Genomic DNA, 27003 nt, shown 5'->3' on the forward strand with positions numbered 1-27003 from the left:
GTGCACTAGATAAAGATCCAAACATGCATTTTTTCAACTGTGATTTCTCTGTACTTTGCAGATCCTTGGCTCTGATAGTGGTTGGCAGTCTGTTCCTCTCACAGATCTAATATCAACTGCTGCTGTGAATTTTTTTATCGCAAAGCTACACTTCTCGTTCACACAGATAAGTTGCAGCAAAAGGGTGCAAGCATATCTTGAGGTATACCCTACTTGATTTTACAGGTACCTTTTGCATTGTTCATTAAATAGTAATCCACTCTTGTACAAACTGTCAGTTCGCATTCAATCTTTTGGATTTTCTTCAACATTTTGCTTTTATATTATTGTATTGGATAGCTTCACTGTGTGTGTCTATGTTCTTATTGCTTTGCTTCCCCCTCTGATTTTTCAACTGTTCATTTTTTTTCTTAATCCTGATATTTGTTTGTAGTGCAGTGGAAAAGTAGACTTTTCAACTATTCATTGTTTTTCTTAATCCTGGTATTTTTCAACTGAAGAACTTCACCGTATACCGAGGAAGAGCTTAATGAGGTTTTGGATATTTGGGCATCACGGTTTTGTCAGAGATTAATATAAGATATATGATTGGACCTTAACTATCAGTTCGAGCTTTTAGTTCAATTGGTTCCATGACAAGGTATCAGAGCCTTCACGTGGTTTAATCAACCCCGCTCCTTTCTCTCTCTAAAATTTTGAAACTCTCTCTCTAAAATTTCCATGGCTGCTGCAAATGGAACCTCCTCCGCCACTCTCAATTCAACAAACACAGCATCTCATCATCCATTCTCTTCCATTTCTACCCAAATTTCAGAAAAATTAACTTCCACAAATTATTTATTGTGGAAAACTCAATTGATGCCTCTTTTCAAAGGCCAAAGGTTGGCACATCATCTTGATGCAACCAAAACACCACCACCAAAACAGTTGCCCACCGGAGCTGATAATCCGGAGTATGATATCTGGGAACAGAAGGATCAACAAGTTCTGAGTCTGTTAATTTCTTCTTTATCATCCAGTGTACTCTCATAGGTTGTTGGTGCTGAAACAGCCTCTGCTGCTTGGAATAAACTAACTAAGGCATATGCCACTGGTTCCCGGTCACAGATACGTGACCTTAAACATCGCCTTCACAATCTTCGTAGAGAGAATGATAGTATCTCTGTATATCTGCAAAAAGCAAAATCAATCAATGATGAATTAACCGCCCTTCAAAATCCGATCACTGAAGATGATCTTGTTGCTGCTATTCTTGATGGTCTGGGCACTGCCTATAGACCATTTGCTCGTGCTCTTGAGGCTCGTCTAGAGTCAATTTCCTTTGATGATCTGATAGGCCTTCTTCATAGTGAGGAAAGACAGCTAAATCGGGAAAATTCATTTTCCTCCTTTTCCCCTTCTGTCAATTACACAGCCCGAGCACCTAACCGTGGGAGAGGCAGAAGTCGATATTACATCCCAGGCCGTAGCTCCCACTACGATTTTCACTCTGGTAGCCGACCATGCAACAGTACCTCGGCTCCTCTAGACATTTCCACTCTCACATGTCACAACTGCAAAGGTACTGGTCACATATCTCGACAATGTCCATCCCCAAAATTCAATCGTAACACCCGTGGCACATTCAAACCAGCTTCCAATATGGCTACCACCTCAAACACCACCTCATCAGATTGACTCATGGACTCCGGTGCAACTCATCACTTAACAGCAGACTTGGATAATCTCCATGTTCATAGCGAATATGATGGCCCAGAACAAGTTGTAGTAGGTAATGGCTCTTCTATCCCAATTACTCATGTCGGTCACTCTCAATTTCCTATTCAAAATATGTCTGTTGGTTTTCAGAATATTCTTCGAGTCCTTGAAACTGTCAATAATTTGTTATCAGTCTCGTCCCTAACCCATTCTAATTCTATTTCAATAGAATTCTTTGCTGACCATTTTATTTTGAAGGATTTGAAGACAAGGAGGGAAATCTATCGAGGAGTTCTTAAAAATGGCCTCTACACCATGTCACTACCATCATCAAATCAAACTCCAATTCAAGCTTTTAATATTAGTCTTCCTTTATGGCATGCTCGCTTGGGATATGCTAATTATCCTATTGTTAGAAAAACACTTGCATTGAATAATCTCTCATTTGATGATAATAAAAGTTCCCTTTGTGATTCCTGTTGTGTTAGTAGGGCACATCGCCTTCCCTTCAATTTATCCAATTTTGTTGCATCTAATCCTTTGGAATTAATATGTTCTGATGTATGGGGACCTACTCCTGTTCTTTCACATGATAATTATCGCTTCTATGTACTTTTTTATGATCACTATAGCAAGTTTACTTGGTTATTCTTTTTATGCTGCAAGCCCAAGGGACATTTGCGTGTGGGAGTGTGTTGGAGATTAATATAAAATATATGATTGGGCCTTAACTATCAGTTCGAGCTTTTAGTTCAATCGGTTCCATGACAGGTTTATGTCCTTATGTTGCGTCATGAATTAGGTATGTTGTAATATAACATTGTTCTTAAGTCATTATTCTTGTTTATATTATTATTGTGTTAATGCAATATTTCTTATGGTAGCTGCTGATTAGGCCTGATGTTTTGATGTTGCTCGTGTCCCTTATCATCTTCATAAGGTGTTCTGGCAGGATTTTGATTATTGATCAACTTTTGAAGCTTATTGAAATTTATTTTGATTATGCCTAGTTATGTTTAACATCTTGTTGTAGAGAGTAGTATGATAAAGTAGTAATGAGTATATAACTCAGTTTTTTTGTATTCGGAATAATATACAGTTGGTTAAATATTTGAAAATACTGTGAATTTGTGAATGTTGAATCAAAGGTTGTATATATATATATATATATATCAGGTTAATTAATTATCCTATATTTGTGTACATTTTTTTATTGATTTTGCATTTAATTTCAGTAATACATTAGAATCAATTTCGATTACACTAATACAAAAAAATAAAGCAGGTTTAATTTGAACCTGTTGATGTAGAATTGTTAAAAACAATAACATTAGGGTCAGTTGTTCGTAACAACTGACTCTAATACAATTGATATTAGCCACGGTTGCAGAAAAACCGACTCCAATACTCTTATCATTAGCCACGGTTCTTCTATAACCGACTCTAATGATTAGAGCATTAGAGTCGGGTGTTACAAAAGATTGTGGCTAAAGATCCCTTTAGTCGCGTCTTTTTGTAACAATCGTGGCTAAAACATCGGGCATTAGAGTCGGTTATATGTAAAAACCGACTCTAATATGTCCCTTTGGCCATGGTCGAACAACCGTGGCTAAAGATACCAAGCATTTGCCACGCCTCTTTTGGTCACGGTCGTACAACAGTGGCTAATGATGTTAAACGACCGTGGCCATAGGCCATTTCTGTACTAGTGTTAGGTCGTCGGTATCTATATTTTATCGGCAATTAGGCTGTCTATATCTATGTATTATCTACAATTAGGTTGTCGATAGAACATACATATCGGCGCATTTCGACCAAACCGAATTACTTCCTAACACCAGACGAACCCAGATAAACCCTAACACCAGAAGAAGTAAATGAAACGAAACGAAAGATTACTTCTCAAACCCAACAAATGTACATACAATACAAGAGAGAATCGCAAATGTAAAGTCAAGTTATTTACCCTCTTTTTCGTCCTTCCTTCTGAATTCGATTCGTTGTCTGAGCTTCGTGTTCTCGCCATGTTCACTCGAAGTAATAGAGATTCGCCGGATGAAATCTACAGAATCGAGCAATGAATCGCCGGAAAGTTAGAGAGAGGGATAGCGGGGTGTTAGGCTAAAGAGATGGAAGTTCGAATGTTAAAGAGCGGGGAGCGGAGTGTTAGAGTTAGAGATGAGGGCAAGGTTGGAATTTTGTTAATGAAATGTGTTAGTTTTGGTGAGTTTTTCAAAAGGAGTTAGAAAAGAAAACTAGCACCTTAAAATGTGCTAGTTTTGTAATTGTCCCCAATATTTAAAGCAAATACGGTCGCTTAGTATACTATTGGGATAGGGATAGGGAGAAAGGTTGGGATAGACATAAGAATAAATGGTTGGGATAAGGATAAGATATGATAATCGAGAATTATTATTCAATGTTTGGTATGTTGGATATGGATAGATATAAAATAATACATTTTACTATTTTAACCTTATTTAAACTATATAACATTAATTTGAGGGATAAGAGATAGACTTTTCCATCCTATTAAAGTCGCAGGAGTTTATCCACCTCCCTCTTGGGTATAAGATTTGAGGGATAAGAGTCATATCCCACTCTTATTTCCCTAACTTATCTCTAAAACAAACATGGGATAACTCATCTCAATTTTTTTATCCCTATCCCGTGTCTTTATCCCCTCTAACAAACACCCCGATAAGGTATAAAACTCCTAAAACATAGACTTGCAGCCTGGTCATTTAATTGCTTGTATGTTTAAGGGCACTTGGCTAAAGTATATAAGCGGGTGTTTGTTTACCAACTTCTCACCTCATGTTTGTCTTTTCCATTTGAAATGTAGCATTTTTTATGTTTGGTTAGACTCCTCCTGTTTGCCTTTTACCGCTGAAAAGCAGTTTTTTACAAAAGCAGAGAATCTCTGCTTTTTTGAAAAGCAGCCTTTTCTAGAGGCAACAGTAAACAGAAACAGCAACCAGCAAACAGGAGTTGTAACCAACAAATAGGAACAACAAACAATAAGTAGCCAAATAGACCTAAGTATGTGCATTTCCCACTATTTTATATTCAATTTATTTCATATATAAAATATATGGTTAGATGGGTCACAAATTTATCATTCAAAATATATTTTTAACTCTTTCATTAAATATATATTTTGTAAACAGTATTTTTATTATTATTTTCAAGTGTTTTCACTCATTTTTCTAATGAAAATTGTTCTCTAATTACTATTTATATCAATATTCTTAATATAATTTATAGCTAGTTGTTTTTAATATGCTGCTGATAAAAATGAAAAAAATAAAAATGTATTTTTGAAAAATAAAAAAATAGTTCAGATAAAAATAGAGAGTTGACTATAAATATGAAATACGTGAGGGATTTAATCATTTACCAAAAATTAAAAGATTGCATTAATCAGAATTTCTTAATCTATTTAATACTTTAAAGTTGAATGTTCTCAATAGTGAAATTGGAACCTTTTTGTCAATTTTTTCCAATTGAACCCTTACAATCCTCACCCTGTTTTCTATTTAGCTGGTTTTATTGTCTTTTGGACATCTTTTTCTAAATTTTCCAATTGAGCCCTTATAATTTTCTCCATCATCAGCTGGTTTTATTGTCTTTTCAGCAAGTTTTCTAATTGATTCCCTATGATGCCCCTGGAGTTTCTGGAAAACTGCTCCTCATCTATCTAAAATGACATCGTTTTTAAAGTCCCTTTCAGTAAATTAGGCCTTGGTAGGGTTGCATTCTCTTTACGCCACTCCTTCCCTATCATTTTCCAGTTGCTTCTCTTATCTTCTTCCCTCCCTAAACTGTCGGTTCTCTCATATCGCTTTCCCCTTTTTGCAACCCATACATCATTTTCGGATCGCCCCTTTCCTCTCAACAGTAAGTTTTCTCCTCCGATTACAGTTGCTGTTATTTTTTCCAGTGGTTTCTAGGTTCAAGAGTTATCTTTCCCTCTCTATGTCGGGCTTCGTATATGATTTTCGATGAACCTTTTGTTTAGACAGTTGCTATCATTTAAATCCATATCATTACACTCTTAATCCTTCAAATGCTTATGTATCATGATCCTTCAATTTTCAGATTCTAGCCCACCTTCAATCCTTTTCTTCGACTCCAAGAACCTACGACTCGGTTCAGGAATGGTTTTATGTAGCTCTAATTTTCATTGCTTTTCACTTTTCTTTTTTTTTCCAGATATGTTTATTTAGTTTTTTGATTAATTATATTTAGCATGTATTTTCTTATAAATAGTGAAAATAGAACCATTTCAAAGGTTGAAATACACAGATCTATGAGCTCTTTGTTTCTTTTCCTAGAGTCAAATTGAAGCCTTTATGTGTTACATGCTAAATTTATGTTAAAATATGCGTAAATTACAGGGAGGCTACTGGAAAATATGATGAAAGTTTTATTTATATTTGTAAAATCATGTCATGGATAATAGGAGCAACATGTGTTCATGCTTTTGGATTTGGGTGAGATATTTGGGGAATTTAGTCAATCAGGTTATGAATTATGGAAATTTCTCATTTTAGTTAGTAGGGAAGAGAATTGAAGGTTTTGATTTTTTCTTGCAACTTTCAAATCTGGTGCTTTCGTTTTTTATTGTTTTGCACTTTTTGAAGTTCATATGCATCTTAATTTATTTGTTTCAGTATCGATTAACCCTCCTGTTTAAGCTGTAACACTGATTTGATGTTAAATTCGTCTAGCTTCTTCAGTTTCAGATTACTTTCCCATGTCATTTCATAAGATTAAATCGATGGAAATTCGTTGTTGTATCAGGCATCATTTTCGGATCGCCTCTTTCCTCTCAACAATAAGTTTTCTTTGCTGTTATTTTTTCGAGTGGTTTCTAGGTTCAAGAGTTGTCTTTCTCTCTCTATGTCGGGCTTCATATATGATTTTCGATGAACCCTTTTGTTTAGATAGTTGCTATCATTTAAATCCATATCATTACACTCTTAATCCTTCAAATGCTTATGTATTATGATCCTTCGATTTTCAGATTCTAGCCCGCCTTCAATCCTTTTCTTCGTCTCCAAGAAACTGCGACTCCAAGAACGGGTATCTAAGTACGGTTCAGGTATGGTTTTATGTAGCTCTAATTTTCATTGCTTTTAACTTTTCTTTCTTTTTTTCCAGATATGTTTATTTAGTTTTTTGATTAATGATATTTAGCATGTATTTTCTTATAAATAGTGAAAATAGAACCATTTCAAAGGTTGAAATACACAGATCTATGAGCTCTTTGTTTCTTTTCTTAGAGTCAAATTGAAGCCTTTATGTGTTACATGCTAAATTTGTATTAAAATATGTTTAAATTACAGGGAGGCTACTGGAAAATATGATGAAAGTTTTATTTATATTTGTAAAATCATGTCATGGATAATAGGAGCAACATGTGTTCATGCTTTTGGATTTGGGTGAGATATTTGGGGAATTTAGTCAATCAGGTTATGAATTATGGAAATTTCTCATTTTAGTTAGTAGGGAAGAGAATTGAAGGTTTTGATTTTTTCTTGCAACTTTCAAATCCGGTGCTTTCGTTTTTTATTGTTTTTCACTTTTTGAAGTTCATATGCATCTTAATTTATTTGTTTCAGTATCGATTAACCCTCATGTTTAAGCTGTAATGTTGATTCCATGTTAAATTCGTCTAGCTTCTTCAGTTTCAGATTACTTTCCCATGTCATTTCATAAGAATAAAGAATAAAGAATATTTCAAGCTAGGATCAGGTTAGAAACAATGATTGAAAGTTTTGGAATTTTCGTTTCTTCTCTATTTTCGTTTTTTTTTGTTTTGTATGAAAAAATATTATTACCAGATTTGCATATGTGCCCCAATTCATTACCTAGGCGTTAGACAACCCAACATTTATTTAGACAACATTCATTTTCAATGAACCTTCTGTCTAGGCAGTTACTAAATTTAGAGGTTATTATTACTGTCATCGGTTGCTCATATTCAGATTGCTCATATTCGAAGAACTGGTATTTGTGGTTCATGTATGGTTTTTTTTCCTGATTTCATTTTCGTCAGCTTACTTTCTGATTTCATTTTCTTCTGCTTAGGCAGTTGCTAAATTTAGAGGTTTTTATTACTGTCATGGGTTGCTCATATTCGAAGAACGGGTATTTACGGTTCATGTATGGGTTTTTTTCCTGATTTCATTTTCGTCTGTTGCAGCTTACTTTCCAATAGCTTTCAATCGAAATCTATAAATGAAGAAGAAGATGCAGTAGTAACTCTGATTTGATGTTTGTTTTGATTTACTGGGTATCGTTTTCCGATGGCTTCCTTCCTTGCAGTAGGAAATTCTCTTAATTATGAACATCAACTAGAAGTATGGATGTAACCTCTTAATCTTCATTTACAGTCTTAAATATAGTTCACATTATTGTATAGTTTATAAACCTGATGCCTTTTTCTTTTCTTTTCTTTTTATTACAGGATGTTAACCCGATGAATGAAAAAATTCAGTGGGAAATGTATGAGCTGAGAAAAACAATGCAAGCCTGCTTGGAAATGCAGACATAAATGCGCAGCTCCGTTGAGGAAGTAGCTGTACAACCAGAACCAGGTGAGCTAGAAAATGAAATTCTGTTAAAAAAGATGCGTTTTTTTAGTGAAGTATCAATTTAGCTCCACGTACAAAATAGCATCAATATAAGCTTAACGTTAAAAGAAATGTCCAATTTAGGCCTCGATAATATCCCTTATTTCCAGATAAGAATAAAGAATAAAGAATATTTCAAGCTAGGATCAGGTTAGAAACAATGATTGAAAGTTTTGGAATTTTCATTCCTTCTCTATTTTGGTTTTTCTGTTTTATATGAAAAAATATTATTTAATGTGGATTGTATTTAAACAGGTATATATTTAATAATTGAATTTAATTTTTTTTAAAGCAAACACTTTTTTTCAATCATACAAATAAAAAAAAATTAACATTTAATATGAATTAAGAAATTGTAAATGGTGCAGATAATTAAATAGTATATAATTGATAAATAAATAATTCAAAAAATAAATTTTTTTTGTTAGTTTTACTTTCATACGGTATTGCTTTTTTTTTTAGTTTTATTTACTTTTTAAATTTCTTAACAATCGAATTATAAAAAAGATATCATTTAATCATTTAATTTTTTTAATTTGAGAACAAAATTACTTATGAACATAGAAAAATAAATAAAAATGAAAGTATAAAATAAAAATTTCAAATTCAATAAGCATTTTATTTGGAACATTTGTTTTTGTTTTTCAACCCACGATACAATTTTTAAATAATTTAGTAATCATTGAATAAAGAAGAAAATATGTATTTAATGTTATTTAAAGTTTTTTTTTAAAAATTTTTGCAACTTATTGATAATATATTTTGAATAAAGTTACAATTTAAATGATATAATTTAATAATTTAGTTGTGTATAGATAATACAAAAAATAATAAAAAGAAACTCAAAATTTATTGTATGTAACACTTTGAAATCCATCACATATTTTTTATAAGCAATATATATTTGTTTCATTTAGTATTTTTTTTTAAATATTTATCATTATTACAATTAATTAAACAATATATGTATAATCCCAAGAATGCATAATCCTTTTGATATTTTTTAATGAGAAACTATTTAATTGTTTTTAATATATTTGTTTATATTTTTAATTTCAATTTATTCATAATTGTAATAATAAAAGTTGTCATCTAATTTATAGATATGATTTGACAAAACTTATATCATATATTTTATGTAATTTACAAAACCTAATAAATTTTTAGGAACCTAAGAAGTACCTTTTTCTAAACACATTAAAAAATTTCATTAAGTTTTTTTAACGTTGCAAAACCTAATAACATGTTTTCCAAACCGTATGAACAAATATTCCATAAGAAAGAAAAATGTTTAAAAACACATTTTTTATTCATTTTTTTTATTAATTGAGTTCAAAATAGTTTAATATTTAACATAGATGGTATGATTTAAGAATGCATATTATTTGGAAAAAAATATAAAACTTTTACTATATTTTTTTATTAAATAATTCTTTCATACATTCTTGCATTTTTTTAGCATTTTTCAAGTATTTCAAATTGTTAGTAATTGAATTTAAAAACCATATCATTTCTTCAAAAAAAAAACCCATAGCATTTAATGTGGTTCATATGATTTGATAACTTATTTGACTATTATGATTAAAAATATATAAAAAAGGTCTAAAATAAGTATGGTGTTCATGTCTTCAAACTGCCAAAAAATAATTTTTTTTGGCATCATATGTCATAAAAAAAAAGTCTAAAGCAAGTATTGTCACACCCGACCCTAGATGACCTCAATCGGCATCGGGCATCAAATAGAAAGATCATAATCAATACTTAGGAGTCTCCAATTTAACCCAAATATCATTATATTACAATTGAACTACCAAAGTTCTAACCATAATTCTCACAATAAGCAGTCAACTTCCAAACCCTGCCTAAACGGTCGGTAACCTTCTCAATATCTTGTACTTTCTCACCTAAAAACATTAAAACATTTGAAAAGGGTGAGACAAAAATCTCAGTAAGAAACTATCAGCTATAAAAACCAACTTTATTTAACATAGCTACATATATACATTTATAAAGGGATTTAATCAAAACCTTATAAAATATACTCAAAACGTAAAGTCATAATATAGTCAAAGGATTAAACCAAAATACAAAAATATATATAATCTTGTATTCATTCTTGAGTTCAAAACCTTATAAAATATGGTAATCAAATAAGTGTTTTATTAAACCAACTCGTATTTAATCAAACGTAAAACCTTATATCAAAATCAATCATAACCGAAAACATAATCCAAATGAACTTAAAACATTGTATCCATCCTCGAGTTTCTCCCCTTAAGTATCAATCCATAACCACATATATAAGCGAGACGTCTCTTAACATTGCCTATCCCATACAGTCTTACCCAACACTTCACTGCCATACCCAATAGGTCTTCAGACTGTGTACACAGGCCGTGTCCCTCACTGAACACGGTCTTCAAATATGGAACCACCGATCCGGATAACTCTCGATAGATATAAAATCATAAAATCATAACGTGCTCAAAATTCCTTTCACAATCAAATTCCAAACTATTTCATACCATAAATCATTTGGCTTCAATTAGCCCTTTTATATCATAAAAGTTATATTTGGACTTCAATCCGAAATAATAACAACAATAACCGCAACAGATTTCTCAATCCAAAAACAATTCGTAAGAAATCATCAAATTCATTTTGTTCAATATGGATATATATTGAAAACAAAAACATATATGTATATATGTAAATCAACCAAATTAAACCTTAAATCAACATAATCAAGTAAAATATGACATTCACATAGAAGCATAATCAATAGCTTCATTTGAACCGTAATTTCACAATAAAAAACAAGATCGTGAAAAACCTCAATTTTACAAAATTCCTGCATAACCCTAAAATATCAATTTCTGAAACTTCTTTGATTATATATATATCTGTATATATAAAACTCAAAATATAGTTGATAGTTACTTACCTTAGCTGCTAATCGAAGAAAATACATCCATTCAAAATCCTGTCTAAGACGTTTTCCCTCCAAACGCTTCCGAAACTCAAAAACTCTTCGGTTATGACTTAGATCTATACTTAAGGATGCTATAGTTTAAGTTTCAAGTGATTTGGACGGTCGAATCTCCGTAAATTAAAGAAACGGTAGAGAAACGGTTCTGAAACGATAAAAAGACGAAGAGGCAGAGAAAAGCAAGAAATGAAAAAAAAGAAAAGCAAGATGATCATCATCATCATCTTCGTTTGGCATATATATCCAAATATGGATAAAATCCAATTTGATCCTCCATCTTTATATAATCTTTTAAAAATTACCCTAAACTTTTAATTTACACATAAAACCATTAAATTAACTCCAAACTTGTCCTATAATACCAAATAAAAATCATCCACCTAATAATTATAATATATATTACTATCAAGGTATAAATTCTAGAAATTTAGACCCGGATATGACAATTCTCCCCACCTTAAGAAATTTCGTCCTCGAAATTCACATTCTCTAATCTAAATTCTTTTCCTTAAATAATCTCCAAGATCACAAAATTATTTCACATTATCAAGATTCCTTATAATCATAAGACCACAAATTTTAATATTTCCGTCCATTAACTCCATCATTTATCCATATCCACACTACTGTAACAATTATTTATACATAACTCTTATGAACTCTCAATTTCAACTTAGTTAATTCCATCACCATAATCCACAATAAAACTTCCAATATCATTCGTATCTTCCTAACAGACACCAAATCTCACTTTAATAAATCTAAATCACAATTGATTCCATCAATTGCATACATATCAACTATATTTCACTTATCTCCAAGTTCTACAGACGTCAAAAATATTACTTTTGAACCGTTAATATATATGATATTATATTTTTCTTAAACTTCAAATAATTCGAATCAATAAACATCATACGCATATAATCATATTTCATCATAATAATACTTAAAGCTATAATTTTTTCACTCTAATTATTATTTATATTATAATCTTCAATTATTAGCATCAACATCATCATCACTCTTATAAGAGTCATTTCATAAACCTCAACATCAGCATCAGTATCACCAATATAAACCTCATTATGATGACACAAGTTCCGATCAATAAGACTCATTTCCATAAAATCTTAATATCAATATTACTCTTATAATTCTCCATTTAACTCCTCAAAATCAATCAACCTAATATGCTTTTTTTTAATCACCACTATATATATCATTTATCAATCTAAAGAAACTTCAATCTTTCCTCCAAACCATATAACCAAGGAAGATAGAGTACCTAAATTACAATAATCAATGTTTTTTTTCTTAACTCCAAATAATATCTTTACACCCATAAAAGTCAATAAATCTATAAAATCATTCGATTTTCTTATTTGACCTATAAACACTCAATTTGATCCTTAGATAAACTTAAACCATAATCACACAAACTTCAACTAAAATTAACTTCTATTAACAATACATGTACTACCAATTATCAACTTATATATCCTCCTATAACATATTTATCTCTTAATTTCCTACCTCAAACTGTGCTTAAGATCAGAAAAATTTGTCCTCAAAATTCATATCTTAATTATTTCCTCAAACACTATTTAAGCTTACCAAATGGTCATATATCATCAAATCATGAACTCTAATATATTCTCCCACTTTACTTCTCATTGATCACCACATCACTATCTCTCTGAACATCATTTATATATCTCTCAGTAATTCTAAACCTCTACCCGATAAAGTTCAACAACGGATCCGCACTTTGATTTCAGATATCATTATTCAAATTAAGATTCCATAACTTGTTAAACTCCTATCATAATCTCCAATCTATCATAATCTCCAATTTATAATCAACCTCCAAAACAATTAATTGAAATCTCCACATTTTCACTTTCTTAATCACATATATATTAACTTCAAAACTCATCATATCATTTCAAAATCTCCTAACCTTACTTCACATATGAGATACGTATATTTTTCAGCTAACTATTAAACTCCCCAAATATCAATTCCAAGTCATACTAAGGAGAAAAATTAAACAAAAAGCAAATTTTGGTTTAAAACTAAAATGACCAACATATGTCGTTTCCAACATAACTTTTTCATACGGAGTCCGATTAAGGCGATTCAAAAACCCCTGGAAACATAAGATAATAATAAAGAACTTTTATTTAGGACTCCATGACAGATTCAGCCTATATCTGGTTGAAAAATGCATCACAAGATTCAGGTACGAATCCGATTTTCCAGCAGTACCTATATAGACAATTCTCTAATATTTCTAGCTCAATGTTATGACTTACTCATAACCCATATCTCACCTAGATATCAAATAATTTACTATTTTTCATACACCCAGTATTTTACTAACCATCAAATCTCATGTCTACCCTACATTAGCTAGCTACTCAATCCTCGAAAAATTTCAAATTATTTCTTAGCTTTCACCAAATATTTATATTTCTCAAATATCTATATTCCTCAATTACTATCAATTATGTCTTAGCTATCACCAAATATCGATATTCCTCAATTACTATCAACTTTAGGTCAGAAGAATTTAACCTAGAGCTCTGATACCAAACTGTCACAGCCGACCCTAGATGACCTCAATCGGCATCGGGCATGAAATAGAAAGATCATAATCAATACTTAGGAGTCTCCAATTTAACCCAAATATCATTATATTACAATTGAACTACCAAAGTTCTAACCATAATTCTCACAATAAGCAGCCAACTTGCAAACCCCGCCTAAACGGTCGGTAACCTTCTCAATATCCTGTACTTTCTCACCTAAAAACATTAAAACATTTGAAAATGGTGAGACAAAAATCTCAGTAAGAAACTATCAGCTATAAAACCCAATTTTATTTAACATAGCTACATATATACATTTGTAAAGGGATTTAATCAAAACCTTATAAAATATACTCAAAACGTAAAGTCATAATATAGTCAAAGGATTAAACCAAAATCCAAAAATATATATAATCTTGTATTCATTCTTGAGTTCAAAACCTTATAAAATATGGTAATCAAATAAGTGTTTTATTAAACCAACTCATATTTAATCAAACGTAAAACCTTATATCAAAATCAATCATAACCGAAAACATAATCCAAATGAACTTAAAACATTGTATCCATCCTCGAGTTTCTCCCCTTAAGTATCAATCCATAACCACATATATAAGTGAGACGTCTCTTAACATTGCCTATCCCATATGGTCTTACCCAACACTTCACTGCCATACCCAATAGGTCTTCAGACTGTGTACGCAGGTCGTGTCCCTCACTGAACACGGTCTTCAAATATGGAACCACCGATCCGGATAACTCTCGATAGATATAAAATCATAAAATCATAACGTGCTCAAAATTCCTTTCACAATCAAATTCCAAACTATTTCATACCATAAATCATTTGGCTTCAATTAGCCATTTTATATCATAAAAGTTATATTTGGACTTCAATCCGAAATAATAACAACAATAACCGCAACAGATTTCTCAATCCAAAAACAATTCGTAAGAAATCATCAAATTCATTTTGTTCAATATGGATATATATTGAAAACAAAAACATATATGTATATATGTAAATCAACCAAATTAAACCTTAAATCAACATAATCAAGTAAAATATGACATTCACATAGAAGCATAATCAATAGCTTCTTTTGAACCGTAATTTCACAATAAAAAACAAGATCGTGAAAAACCTCAATTTTACAAAATTCCTGCATAACCCTAAAATATCAATTTCTAAAACTTATTTGATTATATATATATCTGTATATATAAAACTCAAAATATAGTTGATAGTTAATTACTTTAGCTCCTAATCGAAGAAAATACATCCATTCAAAATCCTATCTAAGACGTTTTCCCTCCAAACGCTTTCGAAACTTAAAAACTCTTCGGTTAGGACTTAGATCTATACTTAAGGATGCTATAGTTTAAGTTTCAAGTGATTTGGACGGTCGAATCTCCGTAAATTAAAGAAACGATGGAGAAACGGTTCAGAAACGATAAAAAGACGAAGAGGCAGAGAAATGCAAGAAATGAAAAAAAATAAAAGCAAGATGATCATCATCATCTTTGGCATATATATCCAAATATGGATAAAATCCAGTTTGATCCTCCATCTTTATATAATCTTTTAAAAATTACCCTAAACTTTTAATTTACACATAAAACCATTAAATTAACTCCAAACTTGTCCTATAATACCAAATAAAAATCATGCACCTAATAATTATAATATATATTACTATCAAGGTATAAATTCTAGAAATTTAGACCCGGATATGACAAGTATGGTCTTCATGTCTTGAAACTTCCAAGAAATAATTGTTTTTGACATCATATGTCATTTCATGTGTGTTTTAAATTGTCATGTTATATGTTTTTTTGGCATTATTTATATACAATTAATGCACATAAATTATTAAAATATTTTGTTTATTTTTTTTTCTACATATATAATTTTGATTTTTATTGTTTTTGTTAAATCTAACTTCTTTTAGAAGTTTATCCATATCTTGAGTCGTTTTTAATGAGTAATGTTTAATATTATTTAATTTTTTGATATTAGTAAAATTAATTAAATAGTACACATTGTTTGGAAAAAAATATAAAATTTTTACTATATTTTTTTATTAGATAATTCTTTTATATATTCTTGCATTTTTTTTAGCATTTTTCAAGTATTTCAAATTGTTAGTATTTGATTTAAAAACCATAGCATTTAATGTGGTTGATATGGTTTGATAACTTATTTGACTATTAGGTTTAAAAATATAAAAAAAAAAGTCTAAAACAAGTATGGTGTTCATGTCTTGAAACTTCCAAAAAATAATTGTTTTTGGCATAATGTGTCATAAAAAAAAGTCTAAAGCAAGTATGATGTTCATGTCTTGAAACTTCCAAGAAATAATTGTTTTTGACATCATATGTCATTTCATGTGTATCCTAAATTGTCATGTTATATGTTTTTTTTATTTGACATTATTTATGTACAATTAATGCACATAACTTTCCATACAATAACTTTTTAGATTAAAAAAAATTATTTATTTAATAATTTCACATTTAATGTTATTTACAATATTCCATATAATTTCATCCATATTATTTGAAACTCATATGTCATTTAATGTGTGTCCCAAATTGTAATATTATGTTTTTTTTACATTATCTACATACAATAGTGTACACACATTTTTACTATTTTCTTCCCTATTATTTCAAACTAATATGTCATTTAATGTGTGTCACAAATTTTTATATTATGTTTCTTTTGTTTTACCTTATCTACATATAATAATGCACATACATTATTACCATAGAGTTGTTTCTATATATAGACTTTAATATACATAAATATAACATGATATTATTTATATGAGACAATATACAATACTATTTTTATAAAAAGTTTCAAATTCATACTTTTTTAAAACTTATTAATAGTTATATATATATAAAAAAACTAACATTTGATGTCATTTAATATGTCCCCATTTCTTCCCTATTATTTGAAAACCATATGTCATTTAATGTGTCCAAATTGTAATGTAATGTTTATTTTGTTTTACCTTATCTATATATAATAATGCACATACATTATTACTAAAGAGTTTTTTTTCCTATACACATATACTTTTGATTTTTTATTGGTATATGACTTTGTATCAAATTATTTTCCATCAATTATTTTATTTTTTAAGAGTTTTAAACTAATTTGTTAACATTTTTTTTATCTATTTTGTTACAAATCTATTTATTTTTAGTATTTTAAAAGTAATAGTTGTATTTAATATATGTGACACTATAAAATAATATTTTTATAATAAAGCTTTAAATTTGTACTTTTTTTTAAAATTTATTAATAATTATATATAAAAAAAAATAAACTAAGCATTTAATGTTATTTAATATGTCCCCACTTTCTATATAATAACTTTTCAAGATAAAAATATATACATCTTCAATTATTTAGCATTTAATGCTATTTATCATACTCCCTCTCATGAAGATAAAAATTTCTATAAATGAAACATCACATGATACACTTACATTCATCCAACCTCACTTGCTCTTACATACTTCTTATTTGGTTAATTTGTTCAACTCTTTCTTTTTTTAATTTGTTTTTCTTTGTTTATCTAATTTGTTCAACATTTAATTTCATTACAATAGCTAAACATTTTTTGTGTCAATAGATTGAAACTTGCCTGGCTATCCTTCTAATTTGTTCAACATTTAATTTCATTGCAACGGCTAAAAATTCATGCATGTTGCATGCATAAAATTACTATATAAATATTTCAGATTACCTTTTACAGTAGATATGACCTTATTATTTAGATTAGATAGAATTTTATTGTTTAGAAACAACTGACATTGTAAATATTTTATTATAACTATATGTTTACTTATTTTTTATATTTTTACATAATTTTTTAACTATTGGCACATGTATTTTTTCAGTGGTTTATACCTTGGTCAACATTGAAGATGCTAAACATTCAGCCACTTATCGATCCCTTGAATATATACAACCATTATACAATATTGAAATTTATGATTATAGTTCCGAATTAATTTTAGAGTTAACTAAGAAGAAGGGAAAACTTGAGCTTGCTCACAATAGCGGCATGGAATCCTTGATAATACTCAATCAAAAATATAATGCTCTTAAAGAACTATATGATCAAACTATTTCTATCTTTCAATCCATTAGCAATGCGTTTCGTAGCATCAACTCAGCTGATTTTGGTAATTTCTGAAATTGTAATATTTTTTTTTTCAATATTGTAAAAAATAAACTTTTTTTACAATACTCATGATTTTATATTGGACATATCAATTAAATGAAAATTGTTGTTTTCACTTATTTATATTTTTTTAAAGACTTGGTATAAGTTCAGAGAGTGAAAACACAACAAAAAAGAAAAGCTTGCTACTCAGTATTAAGAACATTACAACAATTCTACGACATTGAAGTAGTTGATTTTAATAACACCACAGCAGCTACGTTGCATTCAAGTTACATGGAGGCCTTGGATAACTATAAAAAAAATATATTAATCCCTCATACAAACCTTCTTTCCGTTTATAATTCTTTAAAAAAAATTAAACATAGTTCAAAATTTGATATCTCAAATGCATCCTATAATTGATAAATTAAATAGGTTAATTTTAAATTTAGATGTTTATTATTTTTTCATACTTTTAATATTTGTAATAAAATAAGTATTGCGTTTTTTAAAAGATCTTACTGACTTTATTTATTTCTTATAGACTAAATAATCTTCTATAAATAGTATCGTTGCTTCTATTGTTCATATTTTTTTTAATAGAAGTTGAATAGAAGCAAAGATGTCAGGAAGCAGTTCGAGTTCTTTGAAGAGAAAGAGGTCTTCTTCTCCCGTTTAACAATCAGTACATAAACCAGGAGTGAAATTTCTGATGATCTTTTTTAAGGTTATTGAAGATATGGAGGCAACTTTTATGGAATGGGATGTTGACGACATCATAACGAAGCTGAAGGGCATGAAGAATTTCATGTCTTTATTTTGTGACTTAGTGATGTCTTTCATTGAGAAAGCAGATGAGGAGAAAACAGAGTTGAAGGAGGAGTTAGAGGAAGAGAAAAAAAAGCCGAAGAACAAGATTCAGCAATATAATAATGATATTTTAGGTCCTGATAGTGATTTTATTTAGTGTTTTTAATTATATTCACTATGTTTTTTTTATTATGAATAATTGTTTTTATGTTTATGTTTGTATGTTTTTATTTTTTTAATGATTTATTTTGTTATGTTTTTACTTATTTTTTTCCAGGAGTTGCTTTATTTTTTATGATTACATGATTAAACACAAGTACTTATAACAAATCATATATTAACTCGAAATAAATCATAAATTAACTCGGAACAAATCATACATTTATTTGGAACAAATCATGTATTCAGTTGGAATAAATGATATAGTTATATAGAACATGTTGTACTACAACCTTTTTGAGTAATTAGTCTAAGAAATCTATTATGAAGACATACATACATTATATATGATATGTTGAAGTTATAGTTTTGATGCATGATTTTAATTGTGATATGTTTTTTAGTGGGATAAGGATCGAAGGAGGTCGGGATATAGTATAGATGTGATAAACGAATTACGTCGAGAGTTGGCACAAATTGTTTTGAAATGTGGTCTTGATAATGAAGATGGTGGAGGAGGGCGTGGAAAGAGGACTGTTAAAGAATCTAAGTACCTCTGTTCTCCTTTTATTTCTTGGCATCCAAAGTAGTTGAAGAACATCGATAGTCGTAAAAGGAGAATTGTTGAATTTGCACTTAGTCCTGTTGAAAGCAGGTAAGAAGTTGAAGCTATGCTATTATCTGAATTTATATATTATTTTGGCATATACGGATAGTTTTTTTCTTTGTTTTGAAGTGATGTATTTTTTAGTGATGGACAAGCGTTTATTAATAAACATGAGATTCTATCACTTTCTGGCAATAAACATCTTCTTAATAATGTTGTGGATACCTGGAGTTCAATTTTGAACAGTGAAGAATTGAAGAAATCTAATGGAAAAGTGATAAGATTTTTATTCACTAACTATGCTTTTGTATGTTTCTTAACTTTGTAAGTTTGTTTTTTGTTTTCATTTTGTAAATAATTGTTGTGCTAACTGTTGTTTTGATCATTTTGTATAATTTTCTGTTTTCTGAAGTTAGTAGATCAAAAGAACTTGATTTTAAGGAAAGGATTCAAAGTGAACTTGATTTTGCCAATTTTAAGAACTTGGTTGACGTTGAATTTGTAAGTTTTATTTTAAAATAACTGATAATCTATTAGCAAGAAGGTTTATTTTTAGATGAACCAGTTTTTACGCATGGTCAATTATATGTTGCTCTATCCCGTGTTACAAACAACTCGAATCTGAAAATAATAATACATGCAAATTCGAACAAATCTGAAGTAATAGAAAATGAAGGGGCTGAACTATATAAAAGTTATTTGACAAAAAACGTTGTCTACACCTAAAAAAGAAATTCTAAGTCTAGATTCAACACCTTCTACTCATTCGAAGTCACCTATATCTCAATGTTCTTTGCCACATGAAGCAAAAAGGAAGCTTCAGTTCATAGATCAACCATCAAATGTACAACAACCACCGACATAAAACTCAAACAAAAAAAAAGCGAAATGAGTATGTACAAAAATAGTATTTTTTTAATAAATAATTTTAATATTAATGTGTTCTTTTAGGGGGGCCTCAACTTCATCCAAGAAGAAGTAATAGTACCTTAAGCATAAACATTAAGGTTAGTTTATTTTCTGTCAAATTAAGTAACTTCGTCCAATTATTTGAAATAGATGTACTTATTATTAAATTTTTTTATGTAATTGACAGGTCATCTGGAATGTCTCTCTGGACAATTTCCAACTACTATCTATATTTCTATCTTCATCTACATTTGTATTGTATTGAATATTCAAGCATTGTACTTGCACTTACTTAATATGCTACTTTGCTAGAATTATTATCAATCTATTCTGAACAATTTTAACTTAAAAAAAATCCATATTTGAAAATTTAATATGCTAATTTATTGAAAGTAATATCAATCTATTTTTTAACAATATTATTACAGATCGATATTTTCATACACTTATATATGTGCCAAATTAGATGGTAATATAAACGAACCTCAATTCCATACATTATTAAGATTCGTGGACAAAATCAGCATCTCATTTATTCTTGATGGTCTTCAACTGATCAACCACCTACATTTCTAGAAAATACATTTATCATATAAATAATGAAATTAAAAAAAATATTTTTTCAACTAACAACCAAACAAAATTTGTTTGGGTGAAGATATTACCTTCTCTAGATCAACAAGGACCAATGACAATTTCAGGAAGGAAATAGGCGAATACTATAAGGAAGATGACAAGAAGAATGATCTCTGAGATAACCAGGAAAGGGATGTCATCCATGGGTTCTCGATTTCTCGGATTCGACATTGTTTAGTGTGGATAAAGAAAGGCAGAAAGATGGTGAATCTACAGATTGATTAACAGAGGCGTGGAGATGGAGATACATAAATTAGTTTATATAGTGGGTGAATTTTAGGGTTGAGTATTTGATTATTTTTGTATGACGTCGTATTTGATATATATTCGTGTTAGGGCAGATGAGAACAGTATGCTGACATTATAATGACGTATTTTTTATAGACGAAAATTATACATTTTATTTTTTTTTATTTTGTTAGGTATTTTTGATGGAAAAACAATTTATAGAAATTGTATATTTCCTTTAAAAAAATTGTACATTTTTTGTGTACAATATTATTTAATTATTTTCTGAGTTTTTGTTTACCCGAAGCAAAGCGAGGGTATCTTCTAGTATGTATTAAAATAAAAGGAAATTTTATAATTAGAAGATATGGAAAATATTGGGTAAATAATTTATTAGTCCTCTACTTTTTACCTAACACACTGTTTAGTCCCCATATTTTGAAAAACACATTATAAGGTCCCTATCTTTTGCCAATATTAACCCTTTGGTCATTTTGTCTAGTTTTTTTAGACTTATAATCAGTATATTTTAGAATAAATGGATATATATAAAATAACAGAGTAACGTGGTCAACTTGTATTGTACTGTGGTTGTCCTAATAAAAGCTAAGATATGTTCGGTTAAAAATCTAAAAAAAAAATAGATAAAATGACCACAATGTTAATATTGAAAAAAGATATGGACCTTAAAATGTGATTGCTTCATCCGGTAGTGAGGAAGACTAGGCAAACTAGCTCCTGGCACGAGATCAATATGGTGTTGGATGTCCCATAGAGGCGGTAACCCATATGGTAACTCTTCCAGAAAGACGTCACGAAACTCATCAAGCAATCTCCCCACATCTTCTGGAACTTCTCCATCTTCGCTTCCTACCCCACTCGATGGTGTGCTAGCTTTCACCATAACTACATAAACCGTTTGACTTTCCTCACACTCGTTAATAAACGCATTGTGAGTTGGGCAAATGATCAAGGTAGACTTCCCTTTGGTTTTAGCCTCTCCTACAAAAGGTGTGAGTACATACCGAACTCCTTCCTTTACAAACCGATAGGTGTTCTTCCTTCCGGCATAGGTAGCATCTCTATCAAATTGCCAAGGAAGTCCCAATAATAGGTGGCAAGCATCCATCTCCATAATATCACAATAGACCTTGTCTCGGTACTCTCCAATCTCAAGAGGTACCCGACACCTTTGGGCGACCTTCATTTCTCTCACGTTCTTGATCCACCCCACACTATACGGACTAGGGTGCGCTTCAATAACCAAGCCGAACCTCTTAGCCGTGGTGTCGCTAATAATGTTCTGTTGGCTGCCACTATCAATGATCACATTGCACTTCACCTCTTGCACTAGACATCGGGTTCGGAACAATTGGTGCCTTTGGTCCGCCTCTACTTTACTCGAGACTAAGAGCCTCCTCACTACGTGTATGGCTTGGCCACCATCATACTCCCCATCATACTCATCATCAATCGGATCACAACAAACATCCCCATCATCATATTCATCCTCGTCTTCATACCATTCAACCATGTTGGCGCTTCTCCTTTTAGGGCACTCATTGGAATAGTGACCCGACTCATTGCATCAAAAACATTTGAATGGAGCCGGCCTTGCATAGGGGTTGTTGCCCCTAGGGGGTTGTGCCGCCTTGAAAGGCCTTACATCCCCACTAGGTGCTTTTCCCGCACTAGGCGCCTTGTGATCGCTTGAACTAGCAATGCCATTGCCTTTGTCAATTCCCTTGGGAGCTCATATCCCTCCGTATGTACTCTCAACCTTGGCTCTCCTATAACCGTCACGTCCCCTCAAACTCAACTATGACTCGGCTTTTAATGCTAGGTTACGGGCGTCTTGGACCCAAATCACCATTTGCATTCCAATCCGGTCTTGAATGTTGTATCTCAATCCTTCAAGATACCTCGAAGGCTTTTGGTTTTCGGTTTCCGACAAGTTAGCCCTTGCCGAAAGCCGCAAGAACTCAGAGGTGTATTCGTGCACACTCCTTGCACCTTGAGAGCAATTCCGATATGAGCTATAGATGTACTGCTCATAGTCGGGTGGTAGAAACCGCTCTCTCAACATCGACTTTATTCTAAGACAAGACCTAATCGGCTCCCTTCCTCCTCTTCTTCTCCCCTCTTTGACGTTCCCACCAAATCGAGGCTCCTCCTTTCAACCGATAAGCCACTAAGCCGACTTTCCGATCCTTCGGTATACCCGCATAGTCAAAGAACCTTTGCACTTCTAGCAACCAATCGAGAAAACCCTCTATGTCGAGTTCTTCCCCAAACGACGGTAGGCCCACATGCGCGGGACCAACAACATCATTTACATTCATCTCATGCCTATGACTATCATTCATAACATTATCATCCATTGTAATTCTCATGTTTCTAGCAATCCTAGGCATCTCAAAATCATCAAACAAATCCCCATCACTATCACTATCAACATTTCTAATGTTCAAGGGATTGGTATGTCTTACCTCTTGGACCTGAGGGCCCATTAGTTGGGGTGCATAATTCCTTCTTGGTGGTGGTGTCGGTTGTCGGTCTAGTTGGGGTCAGATTTGCTCTTCTTGCCGCCGGTGAGGTTCTCTGGCTAGGAGACTTTGATTGTTTCGGCCTTCGAGCTTTAGTCCTTCAATGGCGAGAATGATATCTCGGGTACTTGTGTTGTGCTTCTCCTCCAACACTCTTAGGGATTCCGTTAGTTGCCTCACGTTGCCTTCTAGCACATCAACTCGTTGCTCCATGTATCCGGTGGCTTCGTCTGTGATACGTGGTTGAACCATTTTCGAGAAAAAGTCTCCGGGAAGGAAAACGACTCGGCTCTGATACCAACTGATGTAGATTAAAGTCGACTGAGTGTCACGTCCGTGACTAAATTTCTAGAATTTATATTTTGATATTACTATATATGATAATTATTAGATGTGTAATTTTCATTTGGCGCCATAGGAAAAGTTTGGAGTTAATTTGATGGTTTTAGATGTAAATTAAAAGTTTAGAATAATTTTTAAAGATTATATAAAGATGGAGGATCAAACTTGATATTTGCCATATTTGAGAAATCTATATCAAATGTTCCAGCGAATGATCATCATCTTTTATTTCTTTCTTTTTCTTTTTCTTCTTCTTTCATCTTTATCAGCTCTTCGTCGTTCGTCAACCGTTTCTCCACCGTTTCTTTGATTTACGAAGATTCGACCGTCCGAATCACTCAAAATTGGAACCATATCATCCTTATGCATAGATCTAAGTCCTAACTAAAGAGTTTTTGAGTTTCGACAGTATTTGGAGGGAAACGGCTTAGATAGGATTTAGAGGCGAATTGAACTGGTGTATTTTCTTCAATTAGTGATTAAGGTAAGTAACTATCAACTATATTTCGAGTTTTATGTATATAGATATATATATATAATCAAAGAAGTTTTAGAAATTGATATTTTAGGGTCGGGTGTGACACTGAGAGTTTTAATCTTAAACTCACAAAGATTTCAATCTTCTCAAGCTAAACTTGAAGGTTGGATTAACCCCAAACAAGGATGAACCTTGAGCTCAAATGGAGGCTTTGATATTGATTTCATAAAATTAGCTAACATTACAAAATAAGGAGTTTATATACTCCATCCAAATAAGAGGAAAAAGGACCCCAAAGCCCTCAAGTAGGGTTTTCATTCTAGCATCATGGATATGGCCAAAATGGGGAGGGAAGTGATAAGGGTAGCTTAGTAAATAAAGAGTAGTGGAAAAATAGTAAATTCATATGGGCAGAGATGGTCCCCAACAATTAACAACTTGGTGGAGAAGTCTTCCTTCCCCGAGCATGCCTCGCGCCTCCTACATCACGCCCCGCGTACTGGAGCCTTTGGACTTGGGGAGCTCTCGAAGGTGGTCTTCACGAGTGGCGTCCCTGGGAGTACGCCCCGCGTGCTTGACCTCCTGGACTTGGAATTCCGGCTGGTGGATTTCACACGTGGCGTCCATGGGAGCACGCCCCGCGTACTTGGTCTCCTGGATAGAGTTGCTCTCTGAAGTTGGTTCCATGCTCCGCGTACTGGGACGCACGCCCCGCGTCTCCTGATGGCTGCCTTTGCCCTTCCTTTCCTCGGTCGGCTCTCCCCGGGTCTCGTCCCTTGGTTCCGCGATCATACTAGACGAAAGGATGCCCTCATCAGTTGGTAAACGAAAAGAAGGTTGCTAAAATGGGTGGGATTTTTCTCTCCATTTTTTGCAACAGTGAAATATTATTAGCGACCAACAGTCGCTAATTTAGAGACCGATTTTTCTCCGGTCTCTAAAATCGGCCGCTAACTCTAAGTTTTTAAGTAATTTACAATCGAAATATAACTTGTTTCTAAAAATGACGATTTGCAATAAGAATGGGTAAGATAATTAAAATGCGCGAATAGGTGAATAACAAATAAAAATGGAAATTTTAATAATTAATAGATAAATATTACATTTTACAAATGTTCCTATCCATCTCGATTGATATTTTAATTTTGTACGAAATTTTCGAGAATCCGCTCGTTAATATGGGAGATGCTCGAAGATTCTCACTTTAAAACTGAAGGCATCTGTTATATTCTCGAAAAGCAGGATCGAGGACCACACTGGATTCGGGAATATTTCAAGTGACCGAATTATTCTAAGCGACCACGCTATTCGGTTTCAGTTTCAAGTCTAACAAATTCCAAAGCTTGAGGTATTGTTTGAGTACAACAAAGTCCATTTGGGTCCAAAATTCTCCATGCTAATTCGTTGTATCTGTAGATTGACCCCAAACATTTCTAATTATCATATTGTAACTCCATCACTTCCAATCCCTATTCATTTCGGCCCCTCCGGGTTCCTAAATCAACCCTCCATTTATTTAAACCATCACAAATTAGTCCCTCCACATTTCGAAATTGGCCCCATTTATTCAAATCGTTTCAATTGAACCCCTCAATATTACAAATCAACCCCACTTTTTCAAATTGAGTTCAATTGAACCCTTCCGCATTACAAATCAATCCCAAATGTTCAAATTGAGTTTAATTGAAACCTTCCATATTTCAAATCGACCTCATTTGTTCAAATTGAGTTTGATTAAGCATCTACGTATTTCAATTCCCCCTTAGCTTATTTAAATTCTTAATTTGGCCCCATATATTTTTATTCGCCCCTTAATTCTTACTTTTTCTTTATAAATTGGAATACTTCCCATTTATTATTTTCTTTTACTATCAAGTTATGTTATTTTTTTTCATCAGTGTTCCCCGATTCCAAATCTGTTAGTATTCCCTAACTATTGTTTTCCAATTTATATATATATATATATATATATATATATATATATATATATATTTTGACATACCATACAAAAATTCAACGTGTCGATTTTAAATATACTATTCGATTTTAGCAATTATATATTTATAACCTAATATACTTTTTAGTCCCTCTATTTTGAAAAACACATTATAAGGTCACTAGCGTTTGTCAATATTAACTCTTTGGTCATTTTGTCTAGTTTTTTTAGACTTATAATCGT

At 31.6% G+C, this 27003-nt stretch overlaps 1 long non-coding RNA gene across 1 annotated transcript; it reads left to right on the forward strand.

The window, feature by feature from the left end:
- Positions 1 to 5460: 5460 nt before the first annotated feature.
- LOC136215208 (uncharacterized) lies at positions 5461 to 19015 on the forward strand. The gene is made up of 5 exons (XR_010682261.1): positions 5461 to 5598; positions 6728 to 6805; positions 7910 to 8066; positions 8174 to 8303; positions 18713 to 19015. It is a non-coding gene; the product is annotated as an uncharacterized lncRNA (long non-coding RNA).
- Positions 19016 to 27003: the final 7988 nt, after the last annotated feature.

Source organism: Euphorbia lathyris, chromosome 1 (genome assembly GCF_963576675.1).
Source record: "Euphorbia lathyris chromosome 1, ddEupLath1.1, whole genome shotgun sequence".
Lineage (NCBI taxonomy): Eukaryota > Viridiplantae > Streptophyta > Magnoliopsida > Malpighiales > Euphorbiaceae > Euphorbia > Euphorbia lathyris.